This window comes from Ceratotherium simum, chromosome 16, assembly GCF_057802395.1.
Source record: "Ceratotherium simum simum isolate JZ-2026a chromosome 16, ASM5780239v1, whole genome shotgun sequence".
NCBI lineage: Eukaryota > Metazoa > Chordata > Mammalia > Perissodactyla > Rhinocerotidae > Ceratotherium > Ceratotherium simum.
In genome coordinates this window covers 30,413,715-30,435,222 of record NC_141915.1, presented here as the reverse complement: position 1 = coordinate 30,435,222, position 21,508 = coordinate 30,413,715, and positions in this window count along the sequence as shown.

Here is a 21,508-nt window from a genome sequence, read left to right as displayed (position 1 = left end):
TAGCAAAATAAAAAGTTGTCAACCTTGTCAGTCACTCAGATATTTTGGAATGATATGGGCTGTGAAATCTAGAAGTCTAGAAGCCACTATCTAGATGACTGCCAACGTCTTTTCCAGCTCTGAACTTTTATAACTTTTTTTTTTTTAAACTTTAAAGGTCAAGTAATAGGCTCCATGGGCCTCAGGAATCCGCCTTGGCCCACAATTGCCTACAGGCGGAGGGAGGGACGCAAGGTTGGCTGCCTTCTCCTAACTGGAAAAGGAGATTGAAGTCGCACAAATCACACACTCCATTAGGGCAGCCCGCTTTTCTCTCATGCTGGCCCATTTTGCTGATTTAACAGCAACAGCTCAGCTGTGTCCCATCCATAATGGTCTCCATCGCAGTGTTACGATGGAGAGGGTGTGGCTTGTCTAGGTGCCTACCTGAGGTCAAAACACCTGTTAGGCTGCTAAGCTGAGCTGTGTTGATGCTGCTGAGACCTCCTGGCAGAAACCCCACCCCCACTCCTCATCAGTCAAGAGATAAGAGTCAAACATTTTCCTTCAGGGAAAGGCTTGGCTTGGGGTAGGGCTGGGGATGCGGGTGATGGAGGGGGTGCTCTTAGCCACAGATGAAGGTAATTACCAGGAGCTTCTGGGAGGCTGCAGTCCTATCTGCTTATTTTTTTTTTTTTAAGCTTTATTGAGATATAATTTACATACCACACAATTCACTCTTTAGTGTAAGATTCAATGATTTTTTGTATATTCGCAGATATGTACAATTGTCACCAGAGTCAATTTAGAAAATTTTCATGACCTCAAAAAGAACCCAGTACCCTTTAGTTATTACTTCTCCACCCCCCACCCCTCCCCTGCATCCCCCAGCCCTAAACAACCACTAATCTACTTTCACATTACTTCATGTAATATGAAATATTACATTACATATAAATGGAATCATATGCTATGTGGTCTCCTGTGACTGGCTTCTTTTACTCAACATAATGGTTTCAAGGTTCATCCAGGTTGTAATGTGTCAATACTTCATTTTTTTTTTAGATTTTATTTTTTAGAGCAATTTTAGGTTCATAGCAAAATTGAATGGAAATTAGAGACAGTTTCCATATACTTCCTGGTCCACTCCCTGAACCTACAACCTCCCCCACTATCAACAACTAGCACCCAAGTGGTACATTTGTTACAACTGATGAACCTACATTGACATATCATTATCACCAAAGTCCATAGTTTACCTCAGGGTTCACTTTTGGTGGTGTACATCCTGTGGATTTTGACAAACATATAAATACGACATATATCATTATAGTACCATAAATAGTAGTTTTACTGCCCTAAAAATCCTCTGTTTCACCTATTCATCCCTTCCTCCCCCTCAACCCCTGGAAACCACTGATCTTTTTACCATCTCCATAGTGTTGTCTTTTCCAGAATGTGACATAGCTGGAATCACAGAGCAAGTAGCCTTTTCAGATTGTCTTCTTTCCCTTAGTAACATGTCTTTTCATGTCTTGATAGCTCATTCCTTTTTATGGTTGAATAATATTCCATTGTTTAGATGTACCACAGTTTATTTATCCATTTACTTAACTGAAGGATATCTTGGTTGCTTCCAAGTTTGGCCAATTATGAATAAGGCTGCTATACTTCATTCCTTTTTATGGATGAATAATATTCCCCTGTATGAATATACCACGTTCTGTTCATTCTTTCATCAATTGATGGACATTTGGATTGTTTCCACCTTTTGGCTACTGTGAATAATGCTCTTAGGAACATTCCTGTACACATCTTTGTTTAAATACCTCTTTTCAATTCTTTTGGGTGTATCCTAGGAGTAGAGTTGCTGGGTCATATGGTAACTCTATGTTTAATTGTTTTGAAGAACTGCCAAACTATTTTCCAAAGTCTGCACCATTTCACATTCCCACCAGCAGTGTATGAGTGTTCCTATTTCTCCACATCCCTGACAACACTTGTTATTGTCTGACTTTTTTTTTTTGAGGAAGGTTGGCCCTGAGCTAACATCTGTTGCCAATCTCCCTCCTTTTTTCCTTTTTTCTCCCCAAAGCCCCAGTAGATGTATGTCATAGTTGTACATCTTTCTAGTTGCTCTATGTGGGACACCGCCTCAGCATGGCTTGATGAGCTGTGCGTAGGTCTGCGCCCAGGATCCGAACTGATGAACCCCGGGCCGCTGAGGTGGAGCACGCAAATTTAACCGCTGCACCACTAGGCCAGCCCATTTGACTTTTTATTCCAGCCAACCTAGTGCATGTGAAGTAGTATCTCACTGTGGTTTTGTTTTGCATTCCCCTAGTGACTGATGTTGAGCATCTTTTCATGTGCTTATTGGCTGTTTGTACATCTTCCTTGGAGAAATGTCTATTCAGATCCTTTGCCCATTTTTAATTGGGTTATTTGTCTTTTTGTTATTGAACTGTGAGAGTTCATTATATGTTCTGGATACAAGCCCTTTATTTGATTTATGATTTACAAATATTTTCTCCCACCCATCCACTATATAGTGCTTGCCTCCCTGTGCCTTGAAAAGCTGGAAACAGAGAGTGCAAGCAGAGTTTTGTTCATAGAAACTCACCCATTTCTGGGTATATACCCAAAAGAATTGAAAGCAGAGACTCAAACAGATATTTGTACATTGATGCTTATAGCAGCATTGTTCACAGTAGCCAAAAGGTAGGAACAACTGTGTAGGTTATTGGAAAGAGATCTGGCTTTGGAATTGGCCTGCCTGAGTTTGTCTCCTGGGTCTGCCATGTGACCTTGGGCAAGTTACTTTCCCTCTCTGGGCCCAGCTTCCTCACCTGTAAAATGAGGTGGTAATAATTTCTTCCCGCCAAGAGGCCTGGTTCAACGAGCAGATGTGCCAAGCGATGCCCTACATCAGGGCAGTTTGGTGGAAGGAGCACTGGACTGGAGAGAGAAGACCAGGAGGAAGGTTCCTCTTGGCTCCGTCCCTGCTGTTGGTGTGATCTTGGGTAAGACACTTGATCTCTCTGCACCTCGGTGCCCCCGTCTGTAAAGCAGGGATAATCACACCTGCCCCTATTACATGCTGTAAAGCTGTGAGGCCGACAAGAAAGCATTCTGTAAATGCAACAGCCTTATACAGAAGTAAAATGGAGATTAAAAAATAAAAGAATACTTGGCATAATGATGAACTGTAAACCCAGGGTGCTGTTGTTAATTAAAAATGATCCTGCATAATATGCAGCCATTAAAATGGATAATTATGCAGCCTATGTAGAAACAAGCAAGACCATTTATGAGAGGTAGAATGCTTACAAAATTATATGTACAGGAGGATCAGAACTATGCAGAATTATGTATATGTAGACAAAGACTAGAATGGATCACAGAAAAAATGTAAGTGGTTATTGTGCACAGGCAGGGGGAGAGTGATAGGGGATTGAAACACATTCCTTTAAAGTCATTGTTATGTTGTTTTTACAGTAAGAATATGATTCTTAAAAAATAGGTGGGGCACGGGGTCATTTGGGGACAGCCTGCATTTGAGTTCTGGCCTTCAGGCCCACTGGCTTTGTTGGACACAGAGGAATGAAACCACAGCAGGCATCATTCCTGCAGAAGCCCTGCCCTGTCTGTCCTGCTCCCTGGCCTACCCGCCCTCCCCACTCACAGATTCCACCGCTCACAGATCCTCAGGGAGGGAGGGACCAAGAACCCCTCCTGGCGCCACCACCGCAGAGGTTACACACCCTCTCGGGTCTGGCTCCTGTCTGTTAGCAGGAGACACAGTCCCTGGCCCTTCATTCCCACCTCACAGGGTAGTTGGGAGGATAGAATGGGATAGCGGATGTGGAAGAACCAAACCCACTGGATCCACCAGACAAACAGGGGTGTCACTGCTCCACCTTAACTGCACAATGCACATGTGTCTGGCACTGCAGGGCCGGGAGGGCTCCAGCCACATCAGGGAAGGCTGCAGCTCACTGCTGCTGAAGCCTGCCTCCTTCTCATTTCAACCTCTAGCTATATTCAAGAAATCTCAAACTGACTCACTACACACTTAGATACCTTCAAAAATAGAACATATGGAACATAACTGTGCTTTTATTTAAAATACTTTTTTTGGGCCGGCCCTGTGGCTTGGTGGTTAAGTGCGCGCGCTGCGATGCTGGTGGCCCGGGTTCGGATCCCGGGTGCGCATCGAGGCACCACTTCTCCGTTCATCCTGAGGCCGAGTCCCACATACAGCAACTAGAAGGATGTGCAGCTACGACATACAACTATCCACTGGGGCTTTGGGGGGAAAAAAATAAAATAAATAAAATCTTTAAAAAAATAATAAAATAAAATAAAATAAAATAAAATACTTTTTTTTAGTCAAAGTAATACAGTCCACTGTTTTTCCAGTCCAATCCCCAGAGCAACCACCTCTCACCTTTTTAGCTCTTTCTTCCAAATGTTATCTGCATATCTCTAAGCAAACACTGCTATTTCTTTATTTTACCTTTTCTCTATATACTCAGTGACTTCCTGCTACATTGGAAAAGGGCTCAGCTCACTTACACCCCGCCTCCATCTCCCTTCTTCTCGTTCTTCCAACACAATTATATCACTATTTCGGCTACGATAGTCGCTTTAAGAAATACCCCACTTCTCTTCTTGTTCCCCCACTATGCTCTCCTGATGCCCCCACCTAATGCTTCACGAGAAGAGGCAGCTCATGCTGCAAACTTCCCCTCTTCTCCCCTCTTTCTCTCTCCCTCCAAGGTTCTGTCACATGTGCTTTTTACATTGTCTCAATTGAGAGCATCCTCCTTCTGTTTCTTAACTGTCATTAAGTCTTCCATGCTTTGCTTGAAGATTGATTCTAAAATCAATAAACAATATTTCCATTATTGGAAATACTGGAGACTTATGTACATACACATATGGTTCTTTGCCCGGCCAGTAGCATACCTGATTATGTTTGCTTTCCTGTGATGCTTTTCTTTGATCTGGAATTTCAAATAGCTTTTCTTTTTGTCTAGCGCTATTTGACTTCATCATATTCTCAATTTTCCCCTAACTTTCCATCCCAATAGGTGTTCTACTGAGTTTTTTTGCCTTCCCCAAGATCTACCTTCTAGAGCCTTCTGTCCTCCTGCCTCAGTTTGGACAGTAATCATCCAGGAACTTCCTCTTACTGATTTCCTGACTTCAACCCACAGTTTCTGAGATTTGGGTTGCTGTTCTTGATTTTTTCTTCCCTATTTTGCCAGAGCATGCTGTTAAGTAATGTCCTGTGCGGAGGTGTGTGGCGGGTAAAACTTCCAGATCTTTTATGTTTGGAAATTCATTTATTCTGCTTTTATACTTGATTGATAATGGGGCTGGGCATTGAATCTTAGGTTGTAAATTAAATTCCTTTAAAACCGTGAAGGCGCTGGTCTTTTGCCCACTATATCGATTTTCCTATTGAAAAGCCTGATTCACTCTTGTTCGCATCACTTTATAGGGACCCTGACCTTCAGTGGAAGCTTTGGGGTGCTCTCCGCATCCTGGGTGACCTATTATTTCAGTGTTGTGCCAAGGTGTGGGCCTTGCTTCATTCATTGTTCTGGTCTTGTGACCTTCACCTCTGAGAAATTTTCCTGTATTATTTCGTCGACAATTTCCTCTCCTCTGTTTTCTCTGTTCTCTTTTTCCAGAAACTCCTATTGTTGGATCCTGATTTGATCCTCTATGTCCCTTATCTATTGGCTCGTTTGTTCCATCTCTGTCTTGATATTTTCAAATCATGCAAGTGTATTTATGCTCGAGAACGATTTGTCTTTTCAACAGTAGAGTCTTGTATGAAAATGTATTTCTTGTTATATTGTTTCCATAATAACAGAGTGACAGACATTTCAAATAAGTTTCACTTAAGAGTTTAAGGAATACCATAAAACATAAATCAAAACCGCCTTAGATGAACAAGGCTCTGAAAACTTAAGTACAAAATGAGAGTAAAGGCTTTTAGAGGCATAAAATGAAGATTGCAGTAACCAGGCGAGGCAGGAGCCAGGTGAGAAGAAAAATGCGATCTTAGCTGGTGCTTCAGGTGCTCCCTCAGGTCACCGGGCTCTGGGGGCATGCTGCCCCCTGCTCCCCACCCCTGCCAAGCAGTGGGTAGGGTCAGCCAGGCAGGCAGAGGAGCAGAAAGGGCCAAATCCAAAGTCTGTGATGGGATCTTCACTGAGCAAGGCAGTTGGACTGAAAACAACAAGGTTTTTTCCTGCCAAGGACAGATGCCAGTCCAGGCACTGGGCAGAGGGAAGCAGGAGCCAGGTGGACAAACTGAGGATCAGGCTCAGACCAGGGCCCAGGGTTGGGCTAGAGTGGGGGTCAGCTAAGAAATCCACAGAGGCTCTGAATGCTGAGAGCCAGCTAGATCAAGAGGAGCAGCACTCTCCTGGTTCATGTGGCTGAGCAGGCTCATCCCCAAACTAAACCCGGTACCTCCCTGCTGCATGGCCTTCCTCCAATGAAGATGAGACAACAGAGCAAAAAGACGCAACAGAGGTTCCAGAGCCTTCTGATGTTCTCAGACTCTGAGCGCATGACTGCCCTTTAAGCCTGTGTGCATCCTTTGTGCACACTGTGATGTTGCCCAAAGCTTTGTATGAAGCACCCCCTCAACCCCACCCCATTTGCCATGGGGTTTCACTGTGCGGGGGAGTCAGAGGCAGTGCAACACAGACTTACACACACAAACACACACACACACCACCACCACCACCACGCCAACTGATGCTTTCCTTCACACGCAGATGTGTTGAGGGTCTGCCTGACGCTATGCCTGCACCCAGCTGGGCCTGACACTCCAGTGCTGAATCGGGTGCCCTTCCTGTTTCTGTGTCCCATGGGGGAGCAGACCTGTGAACAGAGGACGGCTGGCGATGCCTTCACGGTTCAGCTGCCCCCAGACGACGTGCTTGGCAGGAGAGGACTGCAACCTGTTGTCCCTCTGTTCATTGTTTATTTGCTAAAAGAATACTTTAGATGATTAGTCTTTCAGGCAAATGTTTAGTTACTCAACAAACATTGATTGAATTCCAATAACAATAATAATTAGCACTCATTGAGTGCTTACTATGTGTCAGGCACAGTGCTGAGCCCTTTGAACTCCACTAGGTGCCAGATGTTAGGAAGACAGAAATAAAGATGCAGTGACGGCCTTCAAGTGGTTGAGAGGCCGGTCATCAACACTGCAACCATTTCTGGTAACCTTCGCGACAACATCCCTGTGAAGTCCTGTTCTTGAGAGGAAACGTATTGTAATGATTAAGAGTAAGGCCTTTTGCGTCAGGGACCTGGGTTTGAAACCTGTTTATACCACTTTTTAGCTGTGTAACTTTGGGACAAGTTACATAAACTGTTCAAGCCCCAGTTTTTCTACCTATAAAATGGGTGTGGAATTAATAACAGCTGTACCTTATGAGTTGTGAGTGTTCAGTGAGATACTGCGTACAAAGTGCTGGCACATTGCTTGGCACATAGTGAGTTGTTATTAAGCCCAAGGTACTATGGGATTCTGGGAATTACCTTAGCATAATGTGAAATTAAGGCAACCCAAAGGTATTAACACTCACAGGATGAATAGGAGTCAGACAGAGGTGGAAGTGGAGTTAGTTTAAATGGTTCATATTATTCTGGTTGGAAGACCAGCAGTGCCCTCCTGCCCCCATCAGTATTTCCGTGTAATAACACAAACCTCTTCGGCTCCAAGTTCTACCACCATAACTCATAGCGTATAATTACAGCAGGCCTTGGAGAAATCTCTTCCTGCTTCTGGGCTTCAGATTCTTCATCTTTCCAGAGAAAACGCTATAACAACCCCACTTGGGAATTTATCCTTTTAAGTTTGTTCACCATAGTGTTGCTTATAATAGCAAAAACTTGGAAGAAATATAAATGTGGGGAAATAGTTTAATAAATTATGATACATTCATATTTGGAAGACTATATAGCTGCTAAAAAGATAGGAGTAAGTCCATATGAGCTCATATAGAGAAATGTACTCTATTGAGCCACAATTTACATGCAATGCACCACTTCTAAGGGTACTACTGCTATATGCATTTTGGCAAATGTATTCATCTGTTACCATCCAATCAAGATAAAAACCATTTTCACCACTTTAAAAATATCTCTGACACCACTTTTCCATCAGTACCTCCCACTATTCTGATTTCCAACACCATAGATCAATTTTGTCTCTTCTTAAACCTCATATTTTTGGAATTATAGTTTTTTTATATGCCATATTGTTGCAAGTAACAATAGTTTCCTTTTTGTCACCATTATGCCCTGAATATTTGTGTCCCTCTCAAATTCAGATGTTGAAGCTTTTACCCCTATTGTGGCTGTATTTGGAGATGGGGCCTTCAAGGAAGTTATTAAAGTTAAATGAGGTCGTAAAGGTGGGGCCCTGATCTGATAGGATCAGTATCCTGATAAGAAGAGATTCCAGAGAGTTTGTGCGTGCTCTCTCTCTCTCTGTGCACACACAAAGAAGAGGTCATGTGAAACACAGCAAGATGGCGGCCACGGACGAGCCAAGAGGAGGGGCCTCAGAAACTCGCTTTGCCATCATCTTGATCTTGGACTTCTCAGCCTCCAGAACCATGAGAAATAAATTTCTGTTGTTTTAAGTCACCCAGTCTGTGGTATTTTGTTATGGCAGACCAAGCAGACTTGCTGAGTAGTATTCTGTTGTTTGTTTGTATGCCACGGTTTGTTTATTCCCTACAGATGGACGTTTGTGCTGTTCCAATTTTTGGCCATTCTGTATAAAGTTGTGTGACCATTCTTATACAAGTCTTTTGTGTATATAAGTATACATATCATTTCTCTTGGATCTAAACCTTGGAGTTGAATTTCTGTGCATATGATAAATGTTTAACTTTATTAGAAAGTGCCAAAAAGTTTTCCAAGGTGGTAGTACCATTTCACACTCTAATCAGAAATAAAGAAGAGTTCCAGTTGCTCTGTAATTTTACCAACCCTGGGTACTTTCAGTCTTTTTAATTTTAGCCATTTCAGTGTGTGTAATGGTGTACCTCATTGTGGTTTTAATTTGTATTTTCCTGATGACAAATGATGTGGAGCACTTTTTCATATAATTTTATTTCTTTATTTTTTCCCCCAAAGCCCCAGTAGATAGTTGTGTCATAGCTGCGCATCCTTCTAGTTGCTGTATGTGGGACACGGCCTCAGCATGGCCGAAGAAGCGGTGCGTCGGTGCGCGCCCGGGGTCTGAACCAGGGCCGCCAGTAGCAGAGCGCGTGCACTTAACCGCTAAGCCACGGGGCCGGCCCAGATGTAGAGCACCTTTTCAGATGGTCGTTGGGTATTCAGATACCTTCTTTTTGAAATATTTTCATAAGTCTTTTGCCCTTTTTTTTTCACATTGTCTTTTTATTTTTAATTTGTAGGAGTTTTTATATGTTCTGAATATGAGTCCCTTGTCAAACCTATGTATTGCAAGTATTCCAGTCAATGATTTGTCTATTCACTTTCTTAATCGTGTATCCTGAAGAACAGAAGTTTTTAATTTTGATGCAGTACAATTTATTTGTGTTTCTTTTATGGTTAGTGCCTTTTGTGTCCTAAGAGGTTTTTGCTTACTTCAAGTTCATGAAGATATTTCCTATTTTAGAAGCTTTTTCTAGAAGCTTTATAGTTTTAGCTTTCACATTTAGGCCTCTAATCCATTTGAGTTAATTTTTGTGGATAGTGTAAGGTATGGGTTGAGGTTCATTATTTTCCTATCCATACTGGATATCCAGTTGTTCCAGCACCATATGTTGAAAAGACTATCTTTTCCTCTTTAAATTACCTTTGAAACTGTCAAAATTCAATCGAACCTATACGTGCATTGGTCTATTTCTAGACTCTTTATTCTGTTCCCATTGATCTTTATGTCAATACCATAGTAAGTATTGAAAGAAAGTAATTTAAGTCTTCCAACTTTGCTGTTGTTCAAAATTGTTTGAATCTTCTAGGTCACTCGCGTTTCCATATAAACTTTAGAATAAGCAGGTTGATTTCTACAAAAAAAAAAGCCTACTGAGATTTTAGTTAGAATCTATTGACCAATGCATTGAATCTATGGATCAATTTGCAGGAGAACTGACATCTTAACAATATTGAGTCTTCCAATTAATGAACAGTTTAACTTTCCATTTATGTAGATCTTTAAAATTCCTCTCAGCAATGTTTTGTAGTTTTCATTGTACATGTCTTGGCCATAACTTGTCAAAATTTCCCCTAAGTATTCAATGTTTTGTGGTATTTTTATAAATTTTTTTTTTTTTTTTTTTTTGTGAGGAGGACTACCATCTGATGCCAGTCCTCCCCTTTTCTCTTGAGGAAGATTGGCCCTGGGCTAACATCCATGCTCACCTTCCCCTACTTTATATAGGAGGCCGCCACAGCATGGCTTAACAAGTGGTGCGTCAGTGCACCCCCAGGATCTGAACCTGCGAACCCTGGGCTGCCAAAGCAGAGTGCACGCACTTAACCGCTGCGCCACCAGGCCGGCCCGTATAAATGTGATTTTTAAATTTTATTTTTCAATTACTCATTGCTAGTATATAGAAATATAACTGATTTTTTTTACATTGTCTTTGCATCATGCAAATCTGATTAGTTATAGTAGTGGTTTTACAGATTCCTTTGGATTTTCTATGTATTAAATCATGTTATCTGCAGACAGGTTTAGTCCTCATTTTCAATCTTTATATATTTTATTTCTTTTTCTTGCCTTTTACACTTGCTTTATTACACTTTATTTCTTTTTCTTGCCAGAACTATGTTGAACAGTTGTGGTAAGAATGTACGTTTTTGTTTTGTTCTCAATCTTGAGGGAAAATGTTCAGTCTTTCACCACTAAACAAGCTATTAGCTGTAGATTTTCATAAATGTCTTTTATTAGATTGAGGGAGTTCCATGTTATCCCTTGTTTGCTGAGAGTTTTCTTGCTCTCTCTCTTTATTTTTTATCGTGAATCACTTTGAGTTTTGTTATATGCTTTTCTGCATCTGTTGAGATAGTCATATGATTATTCTCTTTTATTCTGTTAATATTGTGAATTACATTGGTTGCTGAACATTAAACCAGCCTTGCATTCCTGGGGTAAACCACATTTAGTCATGATGCATTTTTTATGTAATGGTGGATTTAACTTGCTAATATTTTGTTTAGGATTTTTACGTCTATATTCATAAGTGAATTTTGTTTTCTTATAATGTCCTTGTCAGATTTTGATATTCGGATTATGCTAAGTTGGGAATTGTTTTCTCTTCTTCTGTTCTCTGAAAATGTTTGTATAAAATTCGCAATTTTATTCTTTAAACTTTTAATAGAATTAATCAGCTAAGCTATATGGGCCTGGAGTTTTCTTTGTGGGAAGGTTTTAAATTATGAGTAAAATTTCTTTAACAGATATAGGATGATTCAGATTTTTTTACTACTTCTTGGGTTAGTTTTAGAAAGTTTTGTTTTTCAAGGAATTTTTCCATTTACTCTAAGTCATTGAATTTCTTGCTGTAAATTAGAGTCAAGGTGGATTGTTCACTTTAAAATGGTTAATTTTATATGACTTTTACCGCAATAAAAATAAATGAATAAAAATATATCATGGATTTTCTAGTTCCAGCCATGACTTAGTAGCTGGTATCAGCCTTAACTTCCCTATAAATAACTATAAAAGTGAACAAAAGATATAAAGCAACTGATGTCAGGCATCAGGCAAGTGCTAAGCTGCTACCCTGAGAGAAGGGTAGCATGCAAGGCAAACCCCATATTCATCCCAGCTTTCTTCCTAGGAAGTTGGTTTCCAAGCTTCAGGGAGGTAAGTGAAGCCCCGGAATAGAGCAATGATTGCACTGGCTAGAAAAGCAGGGGCCTGGTGGAGGAAACAGACCAGAGTTCAGGGCTGCTAAGGCAGCTGGAATTATAGGGTATGGAGCAGAGGGAACTGTAGGAAAGGACCCCAGAAATCTGTGAATGGGTTCCCTTCAGGGACCTAGACAACTCCTAAGCTGCCTATGCCCAGGGCAATAGTTCACAAGGTATAGTGGAGAAGAGCTGCTGAGAATTAAACAGAGACTTCAGAGATTCCATAATACTGGAGAGATCTTGGTGTTCTGACCTAGCCAAAGTGGAGAAACACAGAGCTTTCCATGGAGACCCAGGAAGACTGTGTCTTGAGAATAAGGACCTGCCATGCTCTATGAGTAAGCACTGTGCCCCAGGAATACCAGATCCACCTTAACAAAGACTCAAACCAAGGCTCAACCAGGGCAAGGTGACCCGTCAAAAATTTAACTGCCTGCCAAAATAAAATTCAACATTCTGCAGAAAAAGATTTTTAAAAATCCACACTCTCTATGCTACATCAATCATAATATCAAGAATGTAATGGAAAATTACTACCCATTTTTCTCTTCCTATGAATATTCTTGACCTTTGTTCTGAGATGTGATTAAGTTACTTAGACACAGTTTTATTCTTTCAGCTTTGATTTTAAGGTTTGTCAGTTGGGATGGGAGCAGCATTTAGTCTAGGGCTAATTTTGCCCTACTTTTCTGAGGACACCAACTGAATACTCTATCTGAAGTACGTGAATAGTGCTGCTATGAACATGTGTGTACATGTATTTGTGTAAGTTCCTCTTTGCAATTCTTTTGGGTATATACCAAGGAGTGGAATTGCTGGGGCATATGGTAATTCTATGCTTAACTTTTTGAGGAACTGCCAAAATTTTTCCCATCAGTGGCTGAACCATTTTACATTCCCATTAGCAATATACAAGGGTTCCAATTTCTCCACATCCTTGCCAACACTTGTTATATTCCATTAAAAAAAATTATAGTCATCCTAGTGGGTGTGGGGTATCTCATTGTGATTTCGATTTGCATTTCTCTAATGACCAGTGACATTGAGCATCTTTTCATGTGCTTGCTGGCCATTTGTATATCTTCGTTGAGGAAATGTCTATTCAAGTCCTTTGCTCATTTTTAAATTATGATGTATTTTAAACGAAAATAATCAATATGTATACTATGATCCCAATTTGGTAAAATAACAAACATTGTGCGTGTGTGTGTGTGTACACAAATACATGCAAAGAGCATAGTGGTTAGATGCACAAACTTTAGAATAACACTACCTGGTTTGTTTTCTAGTTCTGCTACTTGCCACTTGTACAACTACAACCAAGGGCAGGTGACCTACTCTCTCTGTGTCTCAGTTTCCTTATCTTTGACAGGAGGATCATAACCTCTTGGTGTGGCTGTCAGGATGAAATGAGAATACATCTAAAGGGCTTAGAACAGTGCTCAGGAATATTGTAAGTACTTATTAAATATCTGTTGCTTATTTAATAATAATAACAGCAGTGATATACAGATATATATGCTGGTATATGCACAGAAAAAAGTCTGTAAGGAAAGACCATCGTTAACAGGGATTTCCACTGGAGAAAAGGATTTTTTTTAATTCACATAGTTTTTGTGTTCTTTTAATTTGTTAAAACAAGCATGTATAAAAAATAAAGATTGTTTTAAAAAGCTTAATGATGTGAAAATAAGGGAACTTTCTGCTTTAAAATTTTATTTATTTATTTTTTCCCCCAAAGCCCCAGTAGATAGTTGTATGTCACAGCTGCACATCCTTCCAGTTGCTGTATGTGGGACGCGGCCTCAGCATGGCCAGACAAGCGGTGCTTCGGTGCGCGCCCAGGATCCAAACCCGTGCCACCAGCTGCGGAGCGCGCGCACTCAACCGCCAAGCCACGGGGCCGGCCCAGAACTTTCTGCTTTAAAATTTAGCTTTAACCTTAACCCTCAATCTAGGGCTCTATACGATTGCAGAATGGCCTTCTTTTTCTTTCTTTTTTTTTTTTTGGAGGAAGATCAGCCCTGAGCTAACATCCGTGCTAATCCTCCTCTTTTTGCTGAGGAAGACTGGCTCTGAGCTAACATCTATTGCCAATCCTCCTCCTTCTTTTTTTTTCCCCAAAGCCCCAGTAGATAGTTGTATGTCATAGTTGCACATCCTTCTAGTTGCTTTATGTGGGACGCGGCCTCAGCGTGGCCGGAGAAGCGGTGCATCGGTGCGCGCCCGGGATTCCCAAGCTGGGCTGCCAGTAGCGGAGCGCGCGCACTTAACCGCTAAGCCACGGGGCCAGCCGAGGCCTTATTTTTCTAAAGGCTTTACAGTGGCTGCAGTTTGAGGTAGCTTTCCAAGGAAGGACTGTGTGGTGGCCCCTGTCCGCTTCTCCAGAGGATTCCCTCTCCACTCCTCATCTCTGTTCCCCAGCTACTCAGAACTTCCTCTAGTCCCTGGCACACCTTGCTCTCTCATGCTGAAGAGACTTACACTCTTTGTTCCCTCTGCCAGGAATACCACCTCGGACTTCACCCCTACGCCCTTATTTTCCTCCTTGAACATAACTTGCTCCAGAAAGCCTTCCTTTATTCCTCTTCCCAGCTGGTTTGGTTGTCCCTCCCTTCTTTGTGCTTTTCTAGTGCTCTGCATGACCCCAAGTTTACCTCTTGTCACACCATGTTGGGAATTTCCTGTCTATCGCCTCTGATAGTGAACTCGTAGAACAGGAGCCATGTTTATTTCCATGATGGCTTTGTGGTTCTATCCCCAAAGGGTAGCAATCTCCAGAAACACGTGAAGTGCCCATGGTATCTGTTGAATTAAAGATTGAAGGAGGGAGAGAAGTGGTTCCCCAGTCAGAAACTCAAGCTTCAGTCCTCAACTGTGTGTCCTGGCTTATTTGGTATATAATGCCATGCCTCATAAACATAGAGCTTTAAGGATCTAAAGAAAATCCTCTAGAGGAAATTTCTCCAAATGGAAAGCTAAGTAGACCATAGACCCTTGCCCCGTCACACAATAGAGCTGCCTACAGATTCCAAAAGAACTGATGACTATCACCCATCCAATTCTCTTGGATATTATTGAAGGATCATTTCCTTCTTTGAAATAAAGCAAGATGGGTGTTTTTTCAAGCCTATGAATCTCAAAACAACCACCCCCTCAAGTTACAGTGGTGGTGCAGCTCTTCTTTCAAAAAATGAAAATAATTAGAAAAATACTTTTACCTCCCTGAGAAATAAATAACTCGAAGTTTCCAAAACATCCAAAAGAAAAAATTAAGATGTACTGAGTGTCCAGTATGTGTTCCTGGCATGGGGACACCATAAGGTTGAGAGGCTAACATTGAGTTAGGCCTGCAGGCATCCTTCCGAACAACGTTGCACAAACGAGGCACCATGTGACTATGTCACCAGAAGAACTGAGCTCCCATGACATTACTCAGGAAGGTGCTGGGCCAGGAGAGGACATCCCTCCATGAGCCAATGTCCAGATCAGACTATTGTTGCTAAACTTGAAAAATTCATTGTAGGTTATTGTTATTACTGTTGGTGTGAGTTATTATAATTATGGTTATCTTTGGCTTGCGTGCTTGATGGTATGAGTGTTTGGGTTGTTGTTGCGGTGATGGTGGGGTTGAGTGTCTTTTACTTGTTATTTTTTAATTCTTCTCCTGGGATTTATGGGATTCTGGTGATAATAAACAATGGCTCTTGTTATTCTGTGTGAACAGTAATAGAGTTACAGACGCAGAGGTGATTAGGATATAGGAGAGTCTCCTGTAGGTGAGGTACCAATCATAGCCAACCTGAGAGAGATGTTCAACTTGCCTGTCCCATGGCAAGGCCACTCACTCCTTGATCTCGGCTGCCCCAGGGCTCAGAAGAGATGAGCAGAACCTCTTGCTGGAGCACCCTTGCATCTTGTGAGCACGCTTGTCACCTAACAGATTTCAGGGGCTGGGAGGCTGGCATTGTTGCCTGGTGTCCCATGATGCCCCAGCTCCCAGCTGAGGTTGAAGCTGATCTCTCTTGAGATTTCTGGAGCAGCCAACGCTGCAGATTTCACCTTCACAGAGGGTTCTGTAACCAGGGGTGGAGGTAGCTGTAGTCTGAGTTACATTTCTGCTTCTTAATATCCAAGACTGACATGGGAATCTCACAGTGCCAATAATATTAATATTAATCACCACCACCATCATCATAGCTAACAGTTGAGTGTTTACTATGTGCCAGGCACTCTGCGAAACACTTGAGATGGAATATTTTATTTTATCTTCCCAGAATCCTATGGCATTTACCCGCATTTTACAAATAAGAAAACTTATTTGTAAATAAGGCTGAGCAACTTGCTCAAGGTCACCTAACTCATAAGTGGAGAAGGTAAGATACAAACCAGGCAGCAGTGTGCTGGTGGTGGTGGACTCACCCTAAAGTGACCTCAAATGAGTCATGTCCTTGCATAATCCTGTCCCCTTGAGTGCAGGCAGAACCTGTGACTTGCATCTAATCCATAGAAAATGCAAAGGTGCTAGATGTCACTCCCATGATTATGCTACCTTATAAAAGACTCTGTCTTAGCCAACTGGAGCAAGAGAGATTCCCCTGCTGGCCTTACAGTTATGAACTGCCTATGGAGAGGGCCACATGGCAGGGAATAGTGGGTGGCCTCTAGGACATGAAGGCCACCTCCAGCTGACAGCCAGTAGGAAGCTGGGGCCCTCACTTATACAGCCACAAGGAAATGAATTCTGCCAATAACCTGCATGAGTTGGGAAGCAAATTATTTCCTATTTGAGCCTCCAGATGAGAACATGGCTTGGTGGTGACACCTTGATTACAGCCTCGTGAGACCCTGAGCAGAGGACCAAGCCAAGCCATCTATGCCTGGACTCCTGGCCCATGGGCACTGTGAGAGAACAGTGTGTTGTTTTAAGCCACTAAGTGTATGGTGATTTGTTACACGGCATAGAAAACTCATACACAGCCCATGCCCTTCACCTCCACCCCATCCCCCGTTCCAGCAGGCCCCTGTGCTCTGGTGTATGGATCCTCCTGCACAGTTCCTCTTTCCCTTTCCAGGGAGTTCCAGTCTAATTTCTTGGAAAAGGGCCAGAGCAAGGGAATCCTGGGCTCCTTTCTGACGGGAGGCAGAGAAGCAAGGGGACAGGCACAATCAACTCTTTATCATCAGGAAGCGTGTGGAGCCCTCCTGCCTCGTGACATTTCTAGGCAAGCGGAGACTTTAGGTTAGGATTACGGCACAACGTCGGAGGCTTGGTCCTCGCAGAAATGTGCTCTAATGATATTATACGGTGGGGAGGGGAGTATTTTGAGATTTGAACCGATAGTTATGTAATGATGGTGTTTAACTGAGTTTGTCCTAGGCTTCTGGGGCACATTTCACCTTGACTTTCAGTGCTGGAATTTAAAGTATGGCCCACAGGCCACATGTAGTTGGAGGGGCGCGCGTCTATGAGAGACTTTCAATTTCTCTACCTCCCTGAGCGTGACACTAAAAAGTCAACACTGCAGGACAGGGCTGCCTACATAATTCTTCAGAAAATAAAAGGCAGCCCTATGTGAGGGGACAAATAAGGCTGGAAGGTTCCTCTTCCTTGTTGATCACGTGTGAGCCCCGTCAGGCCTGTGCAGAGCTGCATTAACAAGGGCTGTTGTGTGAGGCCATTTAAAAGGCATTTCCAGTCTCCTACCGATCTCCCAGGACATGGGACTCCTTCACTGGTTGCCACGGGAGGCTGAGGGCCAATGCAAGTGCTTGCCAGTGCAGGCCTGCCTCCAGGCTGATCTGGCACCATCCTGCTGGGCCATGGGGTCACCTTTACTCATCATACTTTCCAAAGAAGGGGAAGGAACACTCATGGCCTGCATGTGGAGGTGCAGGCTTGTGGCTGGTGTCTGGGGAGTTGGCCTGCCTGGTCTTGGGGTGGCCCTTGGGTTCCTCAGCAAGCTGCCTCAAGAAGTGAGAACAGTTACTGATTCATCTCTTTGTAGGAGCCACACAACATTTGGGTTCTGCTTCTAGGTGGAACTTAACAGGATTAAACACTTGTCTGTTCAAAAATGTCTCTTGCAGAGATGACAATTGAGCAAGGCTGTCCCCTTGCCATGCCCATCTATCCGCATTGAGCCAGGTTTTCCTGGGGAGTGGAGAATCAGTTGTAGGTAGACTCTGGGCTTTGGGAGAAACAGAAGAGGAGTTTCTGAGGGCTGAGTGGGGGGTGGGGGTGGGATCAGCATTAGATATCCTAGGGTGAGGAGCAACACCCCCACAGGCCTTAGAGAGAGCCTGACCCTCAGGGGTCAGAGGATTCTTGGGCTGCTGTCTACATATGATGGCCCAGAGACGAGGCCAGAGGTGAATGCTGGGTCCTTAGGTCCTCCTGGGAAGATGGATCAGAACTAACAGCATTTTTGACAAGTGAAATAGAGACAGGCATCAACCTCACCCAAAAATTAATAAGCACACTTAAGAAGACACAAGAGAAGCACCAAAGATATGTGCAGAGGTGCCAAAATCCGGAGTGTATCACTCACACCCCTCCTGTGAAAAATATGTGAGAGGGCCGGCCCCGTGGCTTGGTGGTTAAGTGAGCGCGCTCCACTGCTGGCGACCCGGGTTCGGATCCCGGGCTCGCACCCCGGGCTCGCACCGACGCGCTGCTTCTCCGGCCATGCTGAGGCCGCGTCCCACATACAGCAACTAGAAGGATGTGCAGCTACGACACACAACTATCTACTGGGGCTTTGGGGGGAAAAATAAATAAATAAAATCTTTAAAAAAAAAAAAAAATATGTGAGAAAGACTGACAAAACAACCAATGAACCCACTGGGGACCTCGAGAAGTAGGAAGATGAAGTGACTCCCAAATCTTGCCGGCTTGAACGACAAAGGTGTGATCTCGCTCATGTGACAGGTCCCTCTGAGTGCCGCAGTCTTGGTCCACATTCTCGTCACAGGGGAACCGTTCAGTGTCAAAGTCCATATGTGTGCTATTGTTGCTTCTAGTTTTTGTTAATTATTTTTTTGTGTTGTTGTTTCTCCTTTTTCTGTTCCCTGACTTTGACTGGTTGGATTCTGTTTTTATTCACTCTGTTTCACGCCTGCTCAGCGAAGGAGCTCTATTGCACTTTCCTAAATGAAATTAAATATGGGGACCCTCCCTTTCCGTCCATTCCTAAAAGAACACACATTTCTCTACTGTTATTTGAGAGTGACATGCCAACTAAGGATGATAGAACAAAAACATAGGAAGTGTGGGTCCCCAGTGGCCAGGGAGCTTCCACGTTAACCCAAGACTGCCTATTTGGGGGCTTATTTTACAAGAGGAACAGTTTCCACAACTGCCTCTGGTGTTTGGGATTTTCTGTTACATGCAGCAATGAGAGATGATATTGCTCAAACATTTCCTGTCTGTTCCTGGGGGAGGATTACATCTTCCCACTTTATGGAGGACAGGCTTGGCCATGTGACTGGCTTTGGCCAATGAAAACTTAGCCGAAGTGACCTGTGCCACTTCCAAGAGAAGGTGTGAGAGCCACTGTGTCATTCCACCATATTCTCTTTTCCTTTGCCGTGAGCCCAGCAATGCACTGGATAGGAGACGCTCCGACAGCCCAGGTCCCAAAATGAAGGGCACACGGAGCAGAGCTGTAGCCACCCCACAATGGGCCAGTTGTTGGATCAAGAACAAAATCTTGTAAGCCCCTGAAGTTTTGGAGTCACTTGTTAACACACAACCCAGTCTATTCAGATTGACACAATTGTTGTACATAATCCTAGTTTCTGGTGTTTGTGCCTAAAATCGATTTTACTTAATGCATCATGCCATCTAATATTTAACCACCACCCTGGACTTATAATTAACCCCATTTTCCGAGAAAGTGATGGGGACATAGAGAGATTAGGTCATTTTCCCAGAACCACACAGCCAGTAAGGGGAGCAGAGCCAGATTTCAAACGTGGGACTAAATCTCTTGCTCATTTTACTGCAAGAAGCTGCCACACGCACTGGTAGCAGCCTCCCTGGTGTCACAGCCTGCATGAGGGACTGTGGCTCCTGCATGGGGTTTTCTCATTCAAGTCCATTTTTAGCTGGAGTGGCACATGGTACTAGGTTTCTGACTTACTCTTAGAGTCTGACTACTTATCACAAAATAAGGATCCTCCAGCCCTCAAACTTCCCACGCTTTAAAAAAAAAGAAGAAAAACTTAACAGTCAATGCCCAACTCCCGCTGCCAAACTGGGTGTAAAAATTAACGTTCAGTTTAAGCACTCCATACTCTCTGAATTAGGGGCCTGAATAACCCGTTTCCTGAATTTAGGGGGAGTTTATCCTCAGTCTCACCTTTGTACGGGAATTCTAGGCTTCTTGCTAGATTCAGATCTCAGGGGTGTGTAGTTAACAGAACAGGGTCCCCATTATCTGGGAGGCTGGGACTCGCTGACTCTCTCTGCTTCACTCTTCTGAGTTTGGCAGAATGGTCGCCTCCTCCAGGAAACTCAGGCGGTCCCCAGCCATCCCCCTGGGAGGGAGCAAAACTTTTTCAAGGGATCCTTTCAGGAGGGGAAAAAAATCACCCAAAAACCTCACACTGGCATAAACCTAACCCTTCAGGGCCCCCTCATAGATTTTTACCCAGGACTTCAAGGGGGAAAAGAGAGGAGGTAGGAAACAAATACAGACGAGAGAAGAAGGGAACTCCTTGAACTTGATTCTGGACATGAACAGGAACATTGTGTAAGTATCAGTTGATAGTAGGGGGTGGGGGGAAGCAAGGAAAATCATCGAAAGTTCCACAGACTAGACTGTTGGTTTTATCTTGACCTTTTCCCTACCTGAGTTTTTACGTAAGTGGATTTCTGGATCTCCAGGCTATAATTTGGGGAATATTTAATGATGAAAAAATGTTGGTTTGGACCAAAGCACAGTCAAAATTCCACGTCTCAATAGCTGATTTATTGCCTCCTGCTCCTCTTGGAAGTTCATGTCAAAAGAGGGATTGTGTAGTTTTCTGATTAAGGCTCTTTCTAGCCTGCATGCCCCTTCTGAGCTGTACAAGGTAGGGACCACCAGCGCCAAACCTAGGCAAATGCCTGGCATAGGGAAATAGGGAGAAAAACCTGGTGTGCTGGGAGGGTAAAATAACAGTGTGCCAAGAGTGACTGCTGAAGCACCCAGAGGTGATGAATCTACTCGAGTGTTTGGGCTGCTATCCACATGGTGGAGGAGGGAGAGCTGCTGTCTTGCCCATGCGAGAGGTGGATGCCATAGACTGGGTGGGGCATCATATCTTGGTTTGGACTGGGATCAAGATTTCTGAGATGGCTTGAAAAGTCAGATGCTAAGAGCTGTCCAGAGTCGTAACACCCAGATGGATCACAGAGCCCTAGAAGCATGAGCCTATTTTCCCTGAACAGCATCTTACCCTGAACTCAAGGATAAATCCTTTCATGTTCAGCCTTTGACCCTAATCAGGAAGCCATGAACAGATTTAACAGAATGTTGGTCACCGGCACTAAGAAGTTAATCCAGGTTGGAAGCATGGATTTCTTTAGAGCTCATGGGCTTCATAA